General features: G+C 34.9%; 2 long non-coding RNA genes across 10 annotated transcripts in view; one reads left to right on the forward strand and one right to left on the reverse strand.

Moving 5' to 3' along the window:
- The window catches only part of LOC149130235 (uncharacterized), a 140,810-nt gene that overhangs the window by 17,955 nt on the left and 100,225 nt on the right, over nucleotides 1–22,630 (reverse strand). Inside the window, exons 1-4 of one of the 7 annotated variants that reach the window (XR_016239142.1) lie at nucleotides 20,723–21,254; nucleotides 16,458–18,239; nucleotides 11,121–11,247; nucleotides 10,315–10,440 (exon numbers count right to left, since the gene is read on the reverse strand). The exons of 1 other annotated variant lie outside the window; for it this stretch is intronic. This is a non-coding gene — a long non-coding RNA (uncharacterized LOC149130235). 5 more of the 7 variants (XR_016239141.1, XR_016239143.1, XR_016239137.1 and 2 more) reach the window with 5 other exon arrangements.
- Nucleotides 106–10,569, forward strand: LOC149130236 (uncharacterized). Of its 3 annotated transcripts, none has more exons than XR_016239149.1 (4): nucleotides 106–1,277; nucleotides 3,701–3,823; nucleotides 5,032–5,118; nucleotides 10,368–10,569. It is a non-coding gene; the product is annotated as an uncharacterized LOC149130236 (long non-coding RNA). The 3 variants fall into 3 exon arrangements; XR_016239148.1 differs by lacking the exon at nucleotides 5,032–5,118 and adding an exon at nucleotides 6,451–6,537 and having other exon boundaries at nucleotides 108–1,277; XR_016239147.1 differs by lacking the exon at nucleotides 5,032–5,118 and having other exon boundaries at nucleotides 142–1,277.

Below are 22,630 nucleotides of genomic sequence, written 5' to 3' on the forward strand. Positions count from 1 at the left end.
AAAAAAGACTGAAACAAGTAAAAGAGTATATATACATATAGAATCGTTTTATGTTCCATATATATATATAATTGTTTGTGTATGATTCTGTGTGTGTTTCAGTCCCTGTGAGATTAAAAAAAAGTGAAAAATTTTCGTAAAACCTCTTCGCGCAGGCCCTGGGTGATATTGAACCCTGCCCAGGATGTTATTGGTATCTACATATGCTTTACCCACAAGACTACCGAGACACCAACAAAAATGTAGTTAAAAAATGACATTTAAACGCCAATTCTCTTTGAGCATGTAAAGGATAAACTTGGCTGGGGCAAAATGAGTAAGAACAAGATAAGGCATATTTGCCTTTTGAATTTTCCAGAAAACTCGCTAATACACATCAGTATCCATCCCTAGACATGAGAAATGAATTAAAATATCTCGGCCAAATGAAAGAGGCTCAGAGAAAATTGGCGGCGGTGCACCAGTACGGCCGCAGCTTTAAACTGAAACTATAAACAAACAAACATGATATGAAATTAATGAAACTTGAGTAAATAAGACGAAAAACTCCATAAAATATTCTCTATAGTTTCTTCCTGATTTGCTGGAACGTATGCACCCATATTGTCAATACACTTTTGCCATTTCAGCGGTATCTGGCAAACTTGAGTCAATAAAATCTTCGAAGGCCTGTTTTACACCATTGTAGCAATTAATTTTTTTTTTTATCAAAAAGGTGTTCTACAATTTATTATTCAAAAAGATGTAGTTCTACAATTTTCTTTTCAAAAAGGTGTCGTTCTATAAATTTTTTTTTATTGAATTCTGGGAAAAGTTAGGTTTATAAATCCTAATTTTCACTTCCGTAATTGCCGCCAGTAAGATGGAACAGTGGTGTTAGTCGTGGAAGGGGCTACGGGGCGCGAGCAGTAGTCGGGGTTCAAATCCCGCTGCTGGAACTCGCGCCCCCCTTCCCCTTTCACTTCTTTCATCGCCGGACCATTGACCCTGGCGGGTTTTTACTTCGCGTTATCATTTTTCCTCCTACTCCAGTCCCCCTCCTACTCCTAACCCTCCTAATCCTCTAAGACGAAATTAATTAATTAATTAAATAAATAAACAAAAAAATACATTTCGTACGAAATACCTGCGGCTAAAGAAATGCAGCTAGCTTTACTGATTGAGTGTTTACGAATCGATTGATACATGTAAAGCCATTCCAAAATGGACGGTCTTTGATGGAAGTAACGTGGACGGCCGATGAAGAATTAAGGATTACCTATTATGGCTGCAACAAGGTAGGCAAAGAATAGAATCTTTTTATAACCAAGGTAGAGAATATGCGGCACATCGACCGTTTTCGGCCGAAACCTAAACGCGAAAACGGCTGAGGTGCCGATTGCTTACCTTCGCCATTGTCTTTTATGCTTTACTTGTTTCCACGTACGAGCATTGCGACCATCGCACCTCAATGCGTTCTACACGAACAAATTGACACAAGAGTCTTAATTTTTGGTTTAATGTGAACACTCGGCCATATACATGTATGTATATTGGCAAATATTGGGTTGTCCGCAAAGTTCGTGCCGATTTTAAAGGAAACAAAAAGGTCATTACAATTTTAATCAACCGAGAGTGAATCTCCATCTTTCCTTTAACTTGAAAATATCCTCTTGCCAGAATTGAGCTGGTTTCATGGCAAATAAGTCGAAAATTAAGCTACTATAAATCGGCACGAACTTTCCGGACAACTTTCTCTTCAATCGCTGCATTTGTCCAATGTTAAAAATCCTGTTGATGTTTTATATTGTGTTTGTGTAATCAATTGTTGGAGTTACTGGGCTTCATGTTTGGTTGGGGATTCTAGACTGATTAGTGTAATTGTGGTGTGGGCATTTGTGTATCACTCTTTTGTATTCCTTGTCCTTCATCTGGAGTCAGTGAGGGGCTACTGGCATCGACCACGTTCGAATGGTGCTCTTTACATGCCCCCCTAAAGAACAAAAGGACTGCAGCTGGAAGTGCTCAGGTGTCACTGGGGCAGGCATTGACGATTCAGCGCTTAGGAATGCTTCTGTAGGAGAAAATGGAGACCTTATTAAATATGCAGTGACCCCGAAATTTATGTCCTCTTAAGGGGTTTTTGCTTAATAAAAAAAATCATTGTAAATGTAGTGTTAGAGGGGAGAATAATTTGGTTAGGGGATATATTGGGAGCACTATTGATTTTAAAAGGAGATATAGGTTCCACATGAGCTCATTTTCGAATGCCAAGTACTCCAATTCTACTGCATTGGCATATTATATTCATGATTTGAAGAGGAGGAATACGAGCTATACTATTGAATGGTTAGGCCTATCCAAAGCCCCACACACACGTTAATGCTAATGTAGATTATGCTTAAGGGAATCGTACTTGATTGGACAAACACCTTATGTGCTCCCTTTTTGTAATAGGTTTTTCTCAACATTCTTGAGTAGTTATAAAATTAAAATCAGATGCTTCAGAGGCCCACCTGAGCTGTGATCTTGAATTGAATCTGTAGCAAATTTTCTTTTATCTAAATTTAATTATTGACCTTTGAAATGGACAAGTCTTCACTTGAATCCACTGAATTCTTCTTTTGTCTGTTTATGCAATTGAACAATAACCAGAACTGTGAAGCCTTTCTAAGTTTTCTCCTGGATTCGGCATTCACAATGTGAAGCAATTGTAGGGATACGCTTGGATGGACTCTGTTCTCGTTTCCTTACACTTTATTTTTATATATTATTTTAGTTCCATTGCCTTAAATTTTTAGTGGTGTATATTATTCATTCCATGTATTTTTCTTTGTTCGACTTGTGTTACCCTTTTAGCTTTTATTCGTGCATATGTGTATACTGTTAGCTTTTACCATTTGGGGCCCTGTTGCTTTGACCAGAGGACACCTCCTCAGCTACATTTTGGTGTAAATAGTTTGAGGTTTAGTTCAGTAGAAAAAGCAGTTTTTTTTGGTAAATCAAATTTATATTAATGGGATGTAGGTAGATATGCTTTTACAATTACTGTTGTAGTGAATAATTATTGACAGATGTAGATTAGCAACAGTCAGTGCTACTATCACCAACTGAAAATCTAGTTTACTTTAGGTGAGCCTAGTAACTGATGGTTTTGGGGGTCTTGTTGTTTGTCACTCTTGCTGAGTCCTTGACAGTATACAACTAAGCTATTACTGTACATATATATCCATTCATTATGGCACATGCTAAAAGAAACAGGCGTCTGTGAAGTGCAGGCTCCACTCCAGTACCCGGTGCATCGACCTTGGGATAGGCTAAGGTCCGGAATACAAGCCAAATGATTGAAGCAATAAAAATACACTAAGGTTTTCTTGAAGCATTGACAGGTGTGGTTATGTGATAGAGAAGTTTGCTTCCCAACCACATGGTTCTGGTTTCAGTCCCACTGCAGATATATGTGCGTCTGTGTTGGTGTTTACATCCTCATGAAAGACACAACATAGGTGGCAGGCCGTTCTGGTAAGAAAGCTTAGCAAGAGCCTATGTATACATTTTAATTAAAATATATTTCGTTTTTGCCAGATTAGATTTGCTTCACTAAATTACCAAATTTCTCCACAAAGGTTAAATCCACATTTTCCTATCCTGCCCCAACCCCAACATAGAATATTTTCTTCCTTGTTTTTTTCAATCAATAAAATCCACGTGTATTTCTCAGTTTCAAAGTTGTCGCAGTGTTTCTGTCATGTGCTGTGAAAAAGGGGTAAGTGATACGAGGGATCATACAGCACTGCTTCATACAAACCTATACAACCCATGGGCCTGCAGATGACATGGAAAGGTAGGCACACTCTTATATATATATATATATATACACGCACACATATGCAGTCACTACTAGATTCATAATATATACAAACATACACAAACAAATACAATGTTTAAGTGTTGTTACTACATATTTAGTTTCTATATAATATATACATACACACAAGCACATACATTACTCGATTCATAATATATACACATACATTACTAGATTCATATATACACACATTACTCGATTCATAATATATACACATACATTACTAGATTCATAATATATAGACACAAGCACATACACACATTACTCGATTCATCATCATTTAACGTCCGTTTTCCATGCTAGCATGGGTTGGACGACTTGACTGAGGACTGGTGAAACCGGATGGCAACACCAGGCTCCAATCTAATTTGGCAAAGTTTTTACAGCTGGATGCCCTTCCTAATGCCAACCACTCAGAGAGTGTAGTGGGTGCTTTTACGTGTCACCCGCACGAAAACGGCCACACTCGCACAAGAGCCAGTCCAGGGGCACTGGCAACGATCTCGCTCGAAAATCCTACGAAGGCCAATCAGGCGGTACTGGCAACGGCCATGCTCAAAATGGTGCATCTAATGTGCCACCCGCACAAGAGCCAGTCCAGGGGCACTGGCAACGGCTTGCTCAAAATGGTGCATCTTATGTGCCACCCACACAAGAGCCAGTCCAGGGGCACTGGCAACGATCCTACTTGGCTTGCCGGGTCTTCTCACGCACAGCATATTTCCAAAGGTCTTGGTCAGTAGTCATCGCCTCGGTGAAGCCCAATGTACGAAGGTCTTGCCTCACCTCCTCAGTCCAGGTCTTCCTGGGCCTACCTCTTCCACGGGTTCCCTCAACTGTTAGGGAGTGGCACTTTTTCACGCAGCTATCCTCACCACATGTCCATACCAGCGCACTCGTCTCTCTTGCACGCCACAACTGATGCTTCTAATGTTCAGCTTTTCTCTTAAGATACTATATATACACATACATACATTACTCGATTCATAACATATACACACAATACTTGATTCATAATATATACACACAAGCGCATACATACATTACTAGATTCATAATATATACACACAAGCACATACATACATTACTCGACTGTTCCTTCGAAACGCGGAGTACATGGGACAACTGATGAAGGGAAATTTATATGTCGTCTCTCTGTTTTCTTTCGTTGTTCAATAAAAAAGTTTGTTTCCTTCTCATGATGTCCTGCACCCATGTATGGATATGTGCATATATTATTATATGATGGAACGCCATGCATCTCTCTCCAAGTAAGTTTTATCGTAATAATTACTTTCCTGTCTATCTCTCTTGTTCTTTAGTTTCTATATAATATATATATACACACAAGCACATACAGACATTACTCGATTCATAATATATACACACATACATTACTCGATCCATAATATATACATTACTCGATTCATAATATATACACACATACATTACTAGATTCATATATACACACACACATTACTTGATTCATAATATATAGACATACATTACTTGATTCATAAATATATACACATACATTCATATATACACACATTACTCGATTCATAATATATAGACACAAGCGCATACATACATTACTTGATCCATAATATACACACACAGTACTCGATTCACAATATATACACACACATTACTCGATTCATAATATATACACACACATTACTCGATTCATGATATATACACATACGTTACTTGATTCATAATATATACACACACGTTACTCGATTCATAATATATACACACACATTACTCGATTCATAATATATACACACACATTACTCGATTCATAATATATACACACACATTACTTGATTCATAATATATACACATACGTTACTTGATTCATAATATATACACACACATTACTCGATTCATGATATATACACATACGTTACTTGATTCATAATATATACACACATTACTCGATCCATAATATATACACATACATTACTCGATTCATGATATATACACTTACATTGCTAGATTCATATATACACACATTACTCGATCCATAATATATACACACAGATATTACTTGATTCGTAATATATAGTCACAAGCGCATACATACATTACTAGTTCCATATATACACACATACATTACTCGATTCATAATATATACACACATTACTCGATTCATAATATATATACACAAGCACATACATACGTTACTTGATCCATAATATATAGACACAAGCGCATACATACATTACTTGATCCATAATATATACACATACATTACTCGATTCATAATATACACACATACAGACATTACTTGATTCATAATATATACACTTACATTACTAGATTCATATATACACACATTACTCGATTCATAATATATACACTTACATTACTTCATTCATAATATATACACATACATTACTAGATTCATATATACACACATTACACGATTCATATATACACACAAGCACATACAGACATTACTTGATTCGTAATATATAGACACAAGCACCTACATACATTACTCGACTGTTCCTTCGAAACGCGGAGTAGACGGGACAACTGATGAAGGGAAATTTATATGTCGTCTCTCTGTTTTCTTTCGTTGTTCAATAAAAAAGTTCGTTTCTTTGTTGTGATGTCCTGTACCCATGTATGGATAGGTGCATATATTATTATATGATGGAACGCCATGCATCTTTCTCCAAGTAAGTTTTATCATAATAATTACTTTCCTGTCTATCTATCTCTCTTGTTCTTTGGTTTCTATATATACAATATTTAAATGTGATTACTTACTGTTAGTAAGTGGAATATGTAGAAAGTAATCATACCTAGTCATTGTAGAAACTAAATTACTATACTTAAATGTTCTAGAATGTAAATATGTAGAAAGTAATCATACCTAGTCATTGTAGAAACTAAATTACTATACTTAAATGTTCTAGAATGTAAATATGTAGAAAGTAATCATACTTAGTCATTGTAGAAACTAAATTACTATACTTAAATGTTCTAGAATGTAAATATGTAGAAAGTAATCGTACTTAGACATTGTAGAAACTAAATTACTATACTTAAATGTTCTAGAATGTAAATATGTAGAAAGTAATCATACTTAGTCATTGTAGAAACTAAATTACTATACTTAAATGTTCTAGAATGTAAATATGTAGAAAGTAATCGTACTTAGACATTGTAGAAACTAAATTACTATACTTAAATGTTCTAGAATGTAAATATGTAGAAAGTAATCATACTTAGTCATTGTAGAAACTAAATTACGATACTTAAATGTTCTAGAATGTAAATATGCAGAAAACAATCATACTTAGTCATTGTAGAAACTAAATTACGATACTTAAATGTTCTAGAATGTAAATATGTAGAAAGTAATCATACTTAGTCATTGTAGAAACTAAATTACTATACTTAAATGTTCTAGAATGTAAATATGTAGAAAGTAATCATACTTAGTCATTGTAGAAACTAAATTACTATACTTAAATGTTCTAGAATGTAAATATGCAGAAAACAATCGTACTTAGACATTGTAGAAACTAAATTACGATACTTAAATGTTCTAGAATGTAAATATGCAGAAAACAATCATACTTAGTCATTGTAGAAACTAAATTACGATACTTAAATGTTCTAGAATGTAAATATGTAGAAAGTAATCATACTTAGTCATTGTAGAAACTAAATTACGATACTTAAATGTTCTAGAATGTAAATATGTAGAAAGTAATCGTACTTAGACATTGTAGAAACTAAATTACTATACTTAAATGTTCTAGAATGTAAATATGCAGAAAACAATCGTACTTAGTCATTGTAGAAACTAAATTACGATACTTAAATGTTCTAGAATGTAAATATGTAGAAAGTAATCGTACTTAGACATTGTAGAAACTAAATTACGATACTTAAATGTTCTAGAATGTAAATATGTAGAAAGTAATCATACTTAGTCATTGTAGAAACTAAATTACTATACTTAAATGTTCTAGAATGTAAATATGCAGAAAGTAATCGTACTTAGACATTGTAGAAACTAAATTACTATACTTAAATGTTCTAGAATGTAAATATGCAGAAAGTAATCATACTTAGACATTGTAGAAACTAAATTACGATACTTAAATGTTCTAGAATGTAAATATGCAGAAAACAATCATACTTAGTCATTGTAGAAACTAAATTACTATACTTTAATGTTCTAGAATGTAAATATGTAGAAAGTAATCGTACTTAGACATTGTAGAAACTAAATTACTATACTTAAATGTTCTAGAATGTAAATATGCAGAAAGTAATCATACTTAGACATTGTAGAAACTAAATTACGATACTTAAATGTTCTAGAATGTAAATATGCAGAAAACAATCATACTTAGTCATTGTAGAAACTAAATTACGATACTTAAATGTTCTAGAATGTAAATATGTAGAAAGTAATCATACTTAGACATTGTAGAAACTAAATTACTATACTTAAATGTTCTAGAATGTAAATATGCAGAAAACAATCATACTTAGTCATTGTAGAAACTAAATTACGATACTTAAATGTTCTAGAATCCAATTTTGTAGAAATTAAATTACTATACTTAAATGTTCTAGAATGTAAATATGTAGAAAGTAATCGTACTTAGACATTGTAGAAACTAAATTACTATACTTAAATGTTCTAGAATGTAAATATGCAGAAAACAATCATACTTAGTCATTGTAGAAACTAAATTACGATACTTAAATGTTCTAGAATCCAATTTTGTAGAAATTAAATTACTATACTTAAATGTTCTAGAATGTAAATATGTAGAAAGTAATCGTACTTAGACATTGTAGAAACTAAATTACTATACTTAAATGTTCTAGAATGTAAATATGCAGAAAACAATCATACTTAGTCATTGTAGAAACTAAATTACGATACTTAAATGTTCTAGAATGTAAATATGTAGAAAGTAATCGTACTTAGACATTGTAGAAACTAAATTACTATACTTAAATGTTCTAGAATGTAAATATGCAGAAAACAATCATACTTAGTCATTGTAGAAACTAAATTACGATACTTAAATGTTCTAGAATGTAAATATGCAGAAAACAATCATACTTAGTCATTGTAGAAACTAAATTACGATACTTAAATGTTCTAGAATGTAAATATGTAGAAAGTAATCGTACTTAGACATTGTAGAAACTAAATTACGATACTTAAATGTTCTAGAATGTAAATATGCAGAAAACAATCATACTTAGTCATTGTAGAAACTAAATTACGATACTTAAATGTTCTAGAATGTAAATATGTAGAAAGTAATCGTACTTAGACATTGTAGAAACTAAATTACGATACTTAAATGTTCTAGAATGTAAATATGCAGAAAACAATCATACTTAGTCATTGTAGAAACTAAATTACGATACTTAAATGTTCTAGAATGTAAATATGTAGAAAGTAATCGTACTTAGACATTGTAGAAACTAAATTACTATACTTAAATGTTCTAGAATGTAAATATGCAGAAAACAATCATACTTAGTCATTGTAGAAACTAAATTACGATACTTAAATGTTCTAGAATGTAAATATGTAGAAAGTAATCGTACTTAGACATTGTAGAAACTAAATTACGATACTTAAATGTTCTAGAATGTAAATATGCAGAAAGTAATCATACTTAGACATTGTAGAAACTAAATTACGATACTTAAATGTTCTAGAATGTAAATATGCAGAAAACAATCATACTTAGTCATTGTAGAAACTAAATTACGATACTTAAATGTTCTAGAATGTAAATATGCAGAAAGTAATCATACTTAGACATTGTAGAAACTAAATTACGATACTTAAATGTTCTAGAATGTAAATATGCAGAAAGTAATCATACTTAGTCATTGTAGAAACTAAATTACTATACTTAAATGTTCTGGAATCTAATTATGTAGAAAGTAATCATTGTAGAAACTAAATTACTATACTTAAATGTTCTAGAATCTAAATATGCAGAAAGCAATCATACTTAGTCATTGTAGAAACTAAATTACGATACTTAAATGTTCTAGAATGTAAATATGCAGAAAACAATCATACTTAGTCATTGTAGAAACTAAATTACTATACTTAAATGTTCTAGAATCTAATTATGTAGAAAGTAATCATTGTAGAAACTAAATTACTATACTTAAATGTTCTAGAATCTAATTATGTAGAAAGTAATCATTGTAGAAACTAAATTACGATACTTAAATGTTCTAGAATGTAAATATGTAGAAAGTAATCGTACTTAGACATTGTAGAAACTAAATTACGATACTTAAATGTTCTAGAATGTAAATATGCAGAAAGTAATCATACTTAGTCATTGTAGAAACTAAATTACGATACTTAAATGTTCTAGAATCTAAATATCATTACTTTGTACATATTTAAGTATGATTACTCAATGTGTGTAAATAATAACAAACAATGTTTTTATAACTCTTTATTGACACATTAATATTGTCATTTTCTTATATTCAGAGCCATGAACTTGAAGCTAACTTCTTTGTCCAGTCCTCCAGAGTAACTGCTTGGATTCTGAAGAAGAAGAATACTGAGAAGAAACAAACCAAGAAGACATCTTGTTTGTATAATTTGTTGGTGAATAAAAAGGTTCAAATAAAAGGAAATACACACAGACATATATGTAATAATAATGAAGTTAATAAAATGATTCACTAAACATTGGTTGTACTGTATTTTATACGTGTGATTGTGCGTATATTATGAATAGAGTATAGTATGAATCAAGTAATGCTTGTGTATGTATATGTTATGATTCGAGTAATGTATATGTTATGTAGTAACGATACTTTGTATTTGTGTGCATATATATATTATGGATCGAGTAATGTGTGTATATATGAATCTAGTAATGTATGTGTGTATACATTACGAATCAAGTAGTGTGTGTATATATATATGAATCGAGTAATGTATGTCTATATATTATGGATCAAGTAACGTATGTGTGCTTGTGTTTATATATGAATCTAGTAATGTATGTGTGTATATATTATGCATCGAGTAATGTATGTATATATTATGAATCGAGTAATGTGTGTATATATTATGAATCAAGTAATGTGTGTGTGTATATATGAACCTAGTAATGTATGTGTATATATTATGAATCGAGTAATGTCTGTATGTGCTTGTGTGTATATATATATTATATAGAAACTAAAGAACAAGAGAGATAGACAGGAAAGTAATTATTATGATAAAACTTACTTGGAGAGAGATGCATGGCGTTCTATCATATAGTAATATATGCACATATCCATACATGGGTACAGGACATCATGAGAAGGAAACAAACTTTTTTATTGAACAACGAAAGAAAACAGAGAGACGACACCTGTAACAAAGAATATTTCCCTTCATCAGTTGTCCCATGTACTCCACGTTTCGAAGGAACAGTCGAGTAATGTGTGTATATATATATTATGAATCGAGTAATGTATGCGAGTGCATATGTTATGAATCTAATAATATGTGTGTATATATTATGAATCGAGTAATGAATGTGCTTGTGTATATATATTATAAATCTAGTAATGTATGTGCTTGTGTGTATATATTATGAATCGAGTAATGTGTGTATATGTTATGAATCTAGTAATGTATGTATATATGAATCTAGTTGTCCCATCAACTCCGCGTTTCAAAGTAACAGTTGAGTAATGTATGTGTGTGTATATATGGATCTAGTAATGTATGTGCTTGTGTGTGTATACATTATGAATCGTTAAATATGTATGTATGTGCATATTATGAATCGAGTAATGTCTGTATGCGCTTGTGTCTATATATTATGAATCTAGTAATGTATGTGTGCGCTTGTGTGTATATATTATGAATCTAGTAATGTCTGTATGCGCTTGTGTGTATATATTATGAATCTAGTAATGTATGTATGTGTATATATAGTATCTTGAGAGAAAAGCTGAACATTAGAAGCATCAGTTGTGGTGCGCTGGTATGGACATGTGGTGAGAATGGATGAGGATAGCTGCGTGAAAAAGTGCCACACCCTAGCAGTTGAGGGAACCCGTGGTAGAGGTAGACCTGGGATGAAGTGGTGAGGCAACACCTTCGAACATTGGGCTTCACCGAGGCGATGACTACTGACCAAGACCTTTGGAAATATGCTGTGCGTGAGAAGACCCGGCAAGCCAAGTAGGATCGTTGCCAGTGCCCCTGGACTGGCTCTTGTGCGGGTGGCACATAAGATGCACCATTTCGAGCGTGGCCGTTGCCAGTATCGCCTGACTGGCCTTCGTGCAGGTGACACGTAACAGCACCAACTACACTCTCTGAGTGGTTGGTGTTAGGAAGGGTGTGGGGGGCTTTGGATAGGCCTAACCATTCAATAGTATAGCTCATATTCCTCCTCTTCAAATCATGAATATAATATGCCAATGCAGTAGAATTGGAGTATTTGGCATTCGAAAATGAGCTCATGTGGAACCTATATCTCCTTTTAAAATCAATAGTGCTCCCAATATATCCCCTAATCAAATTATTCTCCCCTCTAACACTACATTTGCAGGCATTCTTTTTTTTTTTTATTAAGCAAAAACCCCTTAAGATGACATAAATTTCGGGGTCCCTGCATATTTAATAAGGTCTACATTTTCTCCTACAGAAGCATTCCTAAGCGCTGAATCGTCAATGCCTGCCCCAGTGACACCTGAGCACTTCCAACAGCAGTTCTATTTTTATTTTTGTTCTTTAGGGGGGCGTGTAAAGAACACCATTCGAACGTGGTCGATGCCAGTAGCCCCTCACTGACTCCAGATGAAGGACAAGGAATACAAAAGAGTGATACACAAATGCCCACACCACAATTACACTAATCAGTCTAGAATCCCCAACCAAACATAAAGCCCAGTAACTCCACCACCTGATTACACGAACACAATATAAAACATCAACAAGATTTTTAAAGACCCGGCAAGCCAAGTGAGATCGTTGCCAGTGCCCCTGGACTGGCTCTTGTGCGGTTGGCACATAAGATGTACCATCTTGAGCGTGACCGTTGCCAGTACCGCATGACTGGCCTTTGTAGGCTTTTCGAGCAAGATCGTTGCCTGTGCCCTTGGACTGGCTCTTGTGCGAGTGTGGCCGTTTTCGTGCGGGTGACACGTAAAAGCACCCACTACACTCTCTGAGTAGTTGGCGTTAGGAAGGGCATCCAGCTGTAGAAACTTTGCCAAATTAGATTGGAGCCTGGTGTTGCCATCCGGTTTCACCAGTCCTCAGTCAAATCGTCCAACCCATGCTAGCATGGAAAGCGGACGTTAAATGATGATGAATCGAGTAATGTGTATATATTATGAATCGCGTAATGTATGTGTATATATTATGAATCGAGTAATGTATGTGTATATATTATGAATCGAGTAATGTATGTGTATATATTATGAATCGAGTAATGTATGTATGTATGTATGCGCTTGTGTCTATATATTATGGATCAAGTAACGTATGTATGTGCTTGTGTATTTATGAATCGAGTAATGTATGTATGTGCTTGTGTGTATGTATATATTATGCAGTAACGACACTTAAACATTGTATTTGTGTTTGTATATATTATGAATCTAGTAGTGACTGCATATGTGTGCGTGTGTATATATATATATATAAGAGTGCTGTATGATCCCTCGTATCACTTACCCCTTTTTCACAGCACATGACAGAAACACTGCGACAACTTTGAAACTGAGAGATACACGTGGATTTTATTGATTGAAAAAAACAAGGGAGAAAATATTCTATGTTGGGGTTGGGGCAGGATAGGAAAATGTGGATTTAACCTTTGACGAGAAATTTGGTAATTTAATGAAACAAATCTAATCTGGCAAAAACGAAATATATTTTAATTAAAATGTATACATAGGCTCTTGCTAAGCTTTCTTACCAGAACGGCCTGCCACCTATGTTGTGTCTTTCATGAGGATGTAAACACGAACACATATCTGCAGTGAGACTGAAACCAGAACCATGTGGTTGGGAAGCAAACTTCTCTATCACATAACCACACCTGTCAATGCTTCAAGAAAACCTTAGTGTATTTTTATTGCTTCAATCATTTGGCTTGTATTCCGTACTTTAGCCTATACCAAGGTCGATGCACCACATCATACAACACCGGGTACTGGAGTGGAACTAGCAATGGGCCTGCACTTCACAGAGGCCCGTTTCTTTTAGCATGTGACATAATAAATGAATATATATGTACAGTAATAGCTTAGTTGTATACTGTCAAGGACTCAGCAAGAGTGACAAACAACAAGACCCCCAAAACCATCAGTTACTAGGCTCACCTAAAGTAACCTAGATTTTCAGTTGGTGATAGTAGCACTGACTGTTGCTAATCTAGATCTAAAGCATATCAGATATACACAAGTTAAAATTACTTACATCCCATTAATATAAATTTGATTTACAAATAAAAAGACTCTGAAATTTAAAAAGTAAATTTAGCATATAAGCACTTTTAACCAATACCTTTTTTCGACAGCCTTACTACATGCCTTCAGGTCTGCCCATAGAGATACAGCCAAAAATGATTATATTCCTGCCCCGATAAATTTACATGTACATATCTGAAGCATTAATGAACTAGCCTGATTAAATAATTAATTAAAACGAAAAGGAAAAGCAATATACAACTATTGCTTGGAGCGTTACTCCCCTATTTTACATTTCATGACATTTAACCCCATAAGTGTTTTTCTACTAATTTTTGTTAAATGCGACTACTGAATTCCTCACACATTTTTCTATCATTTAAGCCTAAGAGAAGAATACTTTATTTTAAAATGAACACCTGCCTTACCACCCATCTTTAGGCCTCCCCTATTTTGATGTGACTTTTTCTACTGAACTAAACCTCAAACTATTTGCACCAAAATGTAGCTGAGGAGGTGTCCTCTGGTCAAAACAACAGGGCCCCAAATGGTAAAAGCCAACAGTATACACATATGCACGAATAAAAGCTAAAAGGGTAACACAAGTCGAACAAAGAAAAATACATGGAATGAATAATATACACCACTAAAAATTTAAGGCAATGGAACTAAAATAATATATAAAAATAAAGTGTAAGGAAACGAGAACAGAGTCCATCCAAGCCCATCCCTACAATTGCTTCACATTGTGAATGCCGAATCCAGGAGAAAACTTAGAAAGGCTTCACAGTTCTGGTTATTGTTCAATTGCATAAACAGACAAAAGAAGAATTCAGTGGATTCAAGTGAAGACTTGTCCATTTCAAAGGTCAATAATTAAATTTAGATAAAAGAAAATTTGCTACAGATTCAATTCAAGATCACAGCTCAGGTGGGCCTCTGAAGCATCTGATTTTAATTTTATAACTACTCAAGAATGTTGAGAAAAACCTATTACAAAAAGGGAGCACATAAGGTGTTTGTCCAATCAAGTACGATTCCCTTAAGCATAATCTACATTAGCATTAACGTGTGTGTGGGGCTTTGGATAGGCCTAACCATTCAATAGTATAGCTCGTATTCCTCCTCTTCAAATCATGAATATAATATGCCAATGCAGTAGAATTGGAGTACTTGGCATTCGAAATTGAGCTCATGTGGAACCTATATCTCCTTTTAAAATCAATAGTGCTCCCAATATATCCCCTAACCAAATTATTCTCCCCTCTAACACTACATTTACAATGATTTTTTTTATTAAGCAAAAACCCCTTAAGAGGACATAAATTTCGGGGTCACTGCATATTTAATAAGGTCTCCATTTTCTCCTACAGAAGCATTCCTAAGCGCTGAATCGTCAATGCCTGCCCCAGTGACACCTGAGCACTTCCAGCTGCAGTCCTTTTGTTCTTTAGGGGGGCATGTAAAGAGCACCATTCGAACGTGGTCGATGCCAGTAGCCCTTCAATGACTCCAGATGAAGGACAAGGAATACAAAAGAGTGATACACAAATGCCCACACCACAATTACACTAATCAGTCTAGAATCCCCAACCAAACATGAAGCCCAGTAACTCCAACAATTGATTACACAAACACAATATAAAACATCAACAGGATTTTTAACATTGGACAAATGCAGCGATTGAAGAGAAAGTTGTCCGGAAAGTTCGTGCCGATTTATAGTAGCTTAATTTTCGACTTATTTGCCATGAAACCAGCTCAATTCTGGCAAGAGGATATTTTCAAGTTAAAGGAAAGATGGAGATTCACTCGCGGTTGATTAAAATTGTAATGACCTTTCCGTTTCCTTTAAAATCGGCACGAACTTTGCGGACAACCCAATATTTGCCAATATACATACATGTATATGGCCGAGTGTTCACATTAAACCAAAAATTAAGACTCTTGTGTCAATTTGTTCGTGTAGAACGCATTGAGGTGCGATGGTCGCAATGCTCGTACGTGGAAACAAGTAAAGCATAAAAGACAATGGCGAAGGTAAACAATCGGCACCTCAGCCGTTTTCGCGTTTAGGTTTCGGCCGAAAACGGTTGATGTGCCGCATATTCTCTACCTTGGTTATAAAAAGATTCTATTCTTTGCCTACCTTGTTGCAGCCATAATAGGTAATCCTTAATTCTTCATCGGCCGTCCACGTTACTTCCATCAAAGACCGTCCATTTTGGAATGGCTTTACATGTATCAATCGATTCGTAAACACTCAATCAGTAAAGCTAGCTGCATTTCTTTAGCCGCAGGTATTTCGTACGAAATGTATTTTTTTGTTTATTTATTTAATTAATTAATTTCGTCTTAGAAGATTAGGAGGGTTAGGAGTAGGAGGGGGACTGGAGTAGGAGGAAAAATGATAACGCGAAGTAAAAACCCGCCAGGGTCAATGGTCCGGCGATGAAAGAAGTGAAAGGGGAAGGGGGGCGCGAGTTCCAGCAGCGGGATTTGAACCCCGACTACTGCTCGCGCCCCGTAGCCCCTTCCACGACTAACACCACTGTTCCATCTTACTGGCGGCAATTACGGAAGTGAAAATTAGGATTTATAAACCTAACTTTTCCCAGAATTCAATAAAAAAAAATTTATAGAACGACACCTTTTTGAAAAGAAAATTGTAGAACTACATCTTTTTGAATAATAAATTGTAGAACACCTTTTTGATAAAAAAAAAAATTAATTGCTACAATGGTGTAAAACAGGCCTTCGAAGATTTTATTGACTCAAGTTTGCCAGATACCGCTGAAATGGCAAAAGTGTATTGACAATATGGGTGCATACGTTCCAGCAAATCAGGAAGAAACTATAGAGAATATTTTATGGAGTTTTTCGTCTTATTTACTCAAGTTTCATTAATTTCATATCATGTTTGTTTGTTTGTTTATAGTTTCAGTTTAAAGCTGCGGCCGTACTGGTGCACCGCCGCCAATTTTCTCTGAGCCTCTTTCATTTGGCCGAGATATTTTAATTCATTTCTCATGTCTAGGGATGGATACTGATGTGTATTAGCGAGTTTTCTGGAAAATTCAAAAGGCAAATATGCCTTATCTTGTTCTTACTCATTTTGCCCCAGCCAAGTTTATCCTTTACATGCTCAAAGAGAATTGGCGTTTAAATGTCATTTTTTAACTACATTTTTGTTGGTGCCTCGGTAGTCTTGTGGGTAAAGGCATATGTAGATACCAATAACATCCTGGGCATGGTTCAATATCACCCAGGGCCTGCGCGAAGAGGTTTTACGAAAATTTTTCACTTTTTTTTAATCTCACAGGGACTGACAAACACACACAGAATCATACACAAACAATTATATATATATATGGAACATAAAACGATTCTATATGTATATATACTCTTTTACTTGTTTCAGTCTTTTTTTGACTGGCCATGCTGGAGCACCGCCTTTAGTCGAGCAAATCGACGCCAGGACTTATTCTATCGGTCTCTTTTGCCGAACCGCTAAGTTACGGGGGACATAAACACACCAGCATCGGTTGTCAAGCGATGTTGGGGGGGGGGGGGGAAACACACACACACACACACACATATATATACATACATATATACGACGGGCTTCTTTCAGTTTCCGTCTTCCAAATCCACTCACAATTTTATTATCAATCAGCTGAAATTACAGAGTGACTCAAGGTATGATCGTTTCATGAATTGACACTTAAGAAACTGGCTTCAAATTATGAGGATTACCTTCACATAGTCTGGTTAAAATAATAATTTCGTCCAATCAATAATTTAAATTATAGATTTAAGTATCTCATTTTTGACAGCAATTATCGGGAGGGCCCAGTGGACTGGTGTTAAGGTGAGTGCAGATGAGCCAGGTGAGGGTGACATTCCGAAGTGTCCTGTCCTGGGTTTGAACCTGCGAAAAAGGTAAGAGTGTATTTATTTTTTTTTTCATTTATACAAAAATATTAAAAAAAAAGACTTACCTTCTTCCCCCATCCTGACCAGGATTGAACCCCAGACAGGACACTTCAGAATGTCCCCCTCAACCAGCTCATCTACACTCACCTTTACCACCAGTCCAATCAGTTTAAAGTGGGGCCAGGCTATCGTATCCGTATCCACTAGCCCAACAACTACTCTTAATTTTGTTTTTGCTTGGGTTAAACACTGGAGTTTAAAGTCCAAGGTCTGACGATGTGAATTTTCCGAGTCCTTTCCTCGCAAGAGTGGCCGTGTGGTGAATTTTACCGAAATTTCTCGCCACAACTTCGGAAAATGCTCTTCATGACAATTTCCAATGTATTCGAGATCTGAAGCGTATTCGCAGAAAATTTCATAAAGAAATAAAATAACCTATATCAGATATATTTATATCATGCTTGTTTGTTTATAGTTTCAGCTTAGAGCTGCGGCCATGCTGGTGCACCGCCGCCAATTTTCTCTGAGCCTCTTTCATTTCGCCGAGATATTTTACTTTATTTCTGATGTCTAGGGATGGGTACTGATGTGTATTAGCGAGTTTTCTGGAGAATTTAAAAGGCAAATATGCCTTATCTTGTCTTACTCATTTTGCCCCAACCAAGTTTGTCCTTTACATATATATATATAATTTACATATGTGTGTGTGTGTGTGTATTTATATATTATATATATATGTATGCATGTATAGACATACGTACATACAAGACCGGAAGTAAAAGAAAATGTTTTTTAAACAATGGTTTACCGTTTGAAAATTTTTTTAATCTAAATTTTAACACTGAGTAATGAGAGTGGTCTCCCTTGACACTAAAAAACGAAAATGTTATAAGGTTCATAAATTGTGCTAGAAATAAGGCTCAAATCACCAATAGTTTTTTGAAGTCAAAATTTTTAAAAATGATTTTTAAAAACAAGTTTTTTAGTGTCAAGGAAAATTTAGATTAAAATTGTTGGTAAAAGTCACTTTGTCTGTTACATGGTGGTCTAGGTTTCAATTCCCGCCCAGTTTGAAATTATTTTTTTTTATTAATGTAAATTGGCAACCCTTTATATTGATCTTCAGCCAATTTTTTAATTACATTTTTGTTGGTGTCTTGGTGGTTTTGTGAGTAAAGCCATATGTAGACACCAATATCATCCTGGTCAGGGTTCAATATCACCCAGGGCCTGTCCTAAGGTGTCTTACGAAAATTCTTCACTTTTTTTAATCTCTAGGGAAAAAAATGAAAATGTTAAATAAGACCCCCTATAATACCTGGCACAGATTTGAAACCTCCACCTCTGTGCCATGTTACTACTTCTAAACACCTCTAACTATGAGGCCACCGAAGCAGCAACGATATTAACATGAATAATTAAGATATTTAAAGTTATTATATAGGCCCTGGTTCAGGCATTCCAAGGTTTTAAGGAGTAGGGAAGCACTTCTTAGCCACTATTGTTGTCAGATCTACTTTGACCCTTGCAGGTACCCATCTAAGGATTAAATAACATGTAACTACCTGAGCCAGAGTTACATCATGGAATGCAGTATGGTGGATGGGAATATTTTTGACAAATGAATCTGAAATCGAACAGAATCCGACGACTGGCATCCATGCCAACCTCTCCTTCATTGGACACTAAACTCTGCTTGCGAAGACCTGTTGGGGCAAGTGAAATCAGAATCGTAATTGAACCATATTCGATGACTGGCACCTGCGCCAGTGGAGCACTAACAGCACTGTCCGAGCGTGTTCATTGCCAGAGCAGCTGTCTGGCTCCCATGCTAGTGTTTGTGTTTGTCCCCCCAACATCACTTGACAACCGATGCTGGTGTGTTTACTGTCCCCGTAACTTAGCGTTTCGGCAAAAGTAACCGATAGAATAAGTACTAGGCTTACAAAGAATAAGTCCAGGGGGCGATCTTTCGATACTTGACCACTACAACTTCCGGCCGTTGCGCGCACGCATACTGATTACATGATCGTATAGCGTGTTTATTTTTAAATGAATTGAAAATATGAAAAGACAACATTAAATAGAAACTCAAACCTTCTCCCCCTCAGATGCATACGATTCTCAAACTTTAAACACATAAACACACTATACGATCATGTAATCAGTATAGGGAGGAGATACGCCACTGTGGAGGTGCGCTTCACAACGGAGGAGGAAGCAATAAAGCACTCCACAGAAGCAATAAGGACAGAGGAATGGGTGCTCTTGCCTTCGTACTGCGACAAACGTGTGGCCAAGGTGCGAGTGAGTAAGGTGCCATCCGAACTGAAACTTTAAAGACATAAACACACTATACGATCACGCAATCAGTATGCGTGCGCGCAACCATCGGAAGTTGTGGTGGACTAGTATCGAAAGATCGCCGAACCCCGTCGGAAAATAAAACAGAAATAAGTTGAAAAGTAATTAAAATACCTTGCAATCAGCCGATGTGACAGGTGAGCGGTATTCCGGAAGTAAAATGGTTACAGAGAAGTAAGTCGGAAGTAAAAGGACCGCAGTGAACGAAGTACCACACTCACACATATTAGTGTTAATATTTAAAATCGGCATTTGTCTGTCTTTACGTTCTGGGTTGAAATTCCGTCGACGTCGACTTTGCCTTTCATCTTTTCGGGGTTGATAAATTAAGTAGCAGTTGCGTACTGGAATCGATAGCCCCCACCACTGCCGCCGCTCCCCCAAAATTTCGAGCCTTGTGCTTGGAGTAGAAAAGAATATTTATAATAGGTATACCTACACAAGTGTGCCCCGCTCACATTGGTTTACTCGCTAACTTTCAGAAAAATGAATAATTGTAGATAATGGAGCCTGGTGTAGCCATCTGGTTCACCAGTCCTCAGTCAAATCGTCCAACCCATGCTAGCATGGAAGGCGGACGTTAAACGATGATGATGATGATGTTCATTCAATTTTCTACAAATCTGAAGTGTCTTTATAGAAAGTTTCATGATACTAGTCTTCAAAAAAAAAAACAACTAGTGTAAACTGTTTGATTAAAATCCATTCAAGGCGATGCTCCGGCATGGCCGCAGTCAAATGACTAAAAGGAGTAAAAGATTAGAAGAATAACAGAATATATATATGTATGCATGTATAGACATACGTACATACAATACCGGAAGTAAAAGAAAATGTTTTTTAAACAATGTTTTACCGTTTGAAAATCTTTTTAATCTAAATTTTAACATTGAGTAATGAGAGTGGTCTCCCTTGACACTAAAAAAAACGAAAATGTTACAAAGTTCATGAATTGTGCTAGAAATAAGCCTGAAATATATATATATATATATATATATATATATATATACCTATATATATATATATATATATATATATATATATATATATATATATATATATATATATAATTTACATATGTATGTGTGTTTGTGTGTGTGTGTGTGTGTGTGTGTGTATTTATATATTATATATATATGTATGCATGTATAGAAATACGTACATACAAGACCGGATGTAAAAGACTGTTTCTTAAACAATGGTTTACCGTTTGAAAATTTTTTTAATCTAAATTTTAACACTGAGTAATGAGAGTGGTCTCCCTTGACACTAAAAAACGAAAATGTTACAAGGTTCATAAATTGTGCTAGAAATAAGGCTCAAATCACCAATAGTTTTTTGAAGTCAAAATTTTAAAAAATGATTTTTAAAAATAAGTTTTTTAGTGTCAAGGAAAATTTAGATTAAAATTGTTGGTAAAAGTCACTTTGTCTGTTACATGGTGGTCTAGGTTTCAATTCCCGCCCAGTTTGAAATTATTTTTTTTTATTAATGTAAATTGGCAACCCTTTATATTGATCTTCAGCCAATTTTTTAATTACATTTTTGTTGGTGTCTTGGTGGTTTTGTGAGTAAAGCCATATGTAGACACCAATAGCATCCTGGTCAGGGTTCAATATCACCCAAGGCCTGCACTAAGGTGTCTTACGAAAAGTTTTCACTTTTTTTTTTATCTCTAGGGGAAAAAAATGAAGATGTTAAATAAGACTCTCTATACTTAAAGTTATTTCAATTTTTTTGTAATTAAGGGAAACCTCTGAAATTTGGTAATACACACACACACACACACACACACACACACACACACACAGAGTACAACTTAAGTTAATAAAAAAATATAATGATTTTAAACTGGATAGGAATTGAAACCTAAACCACCATTTAACAGATAAAGTGACTTTTACCGTCAAAAACAATGTTAAAATTTAGATATTTAAATATTTTCTTTATTGGTAAGACTGTTGTTGTTGCTGTTTGTTCCTTCTGAAGCCATGGCTGGTTCATAATGGCTGGTTTCCTGGT

Source organism: Octopus bimaculoides, chromosome 30 (genome assembly GCF_046866305.1).
Source record: "Octopus bimaculoides isolate indiv1 chromosome 30, ASM4686630v1, whole genome shotgun sequence".
NCBI classification, from domain to species: Eukaryota; Metazoa; Mollusca; class Cephalopoda; order Octopoda; family Octopodidae; genus Octopus; species Octopus bimaculoides.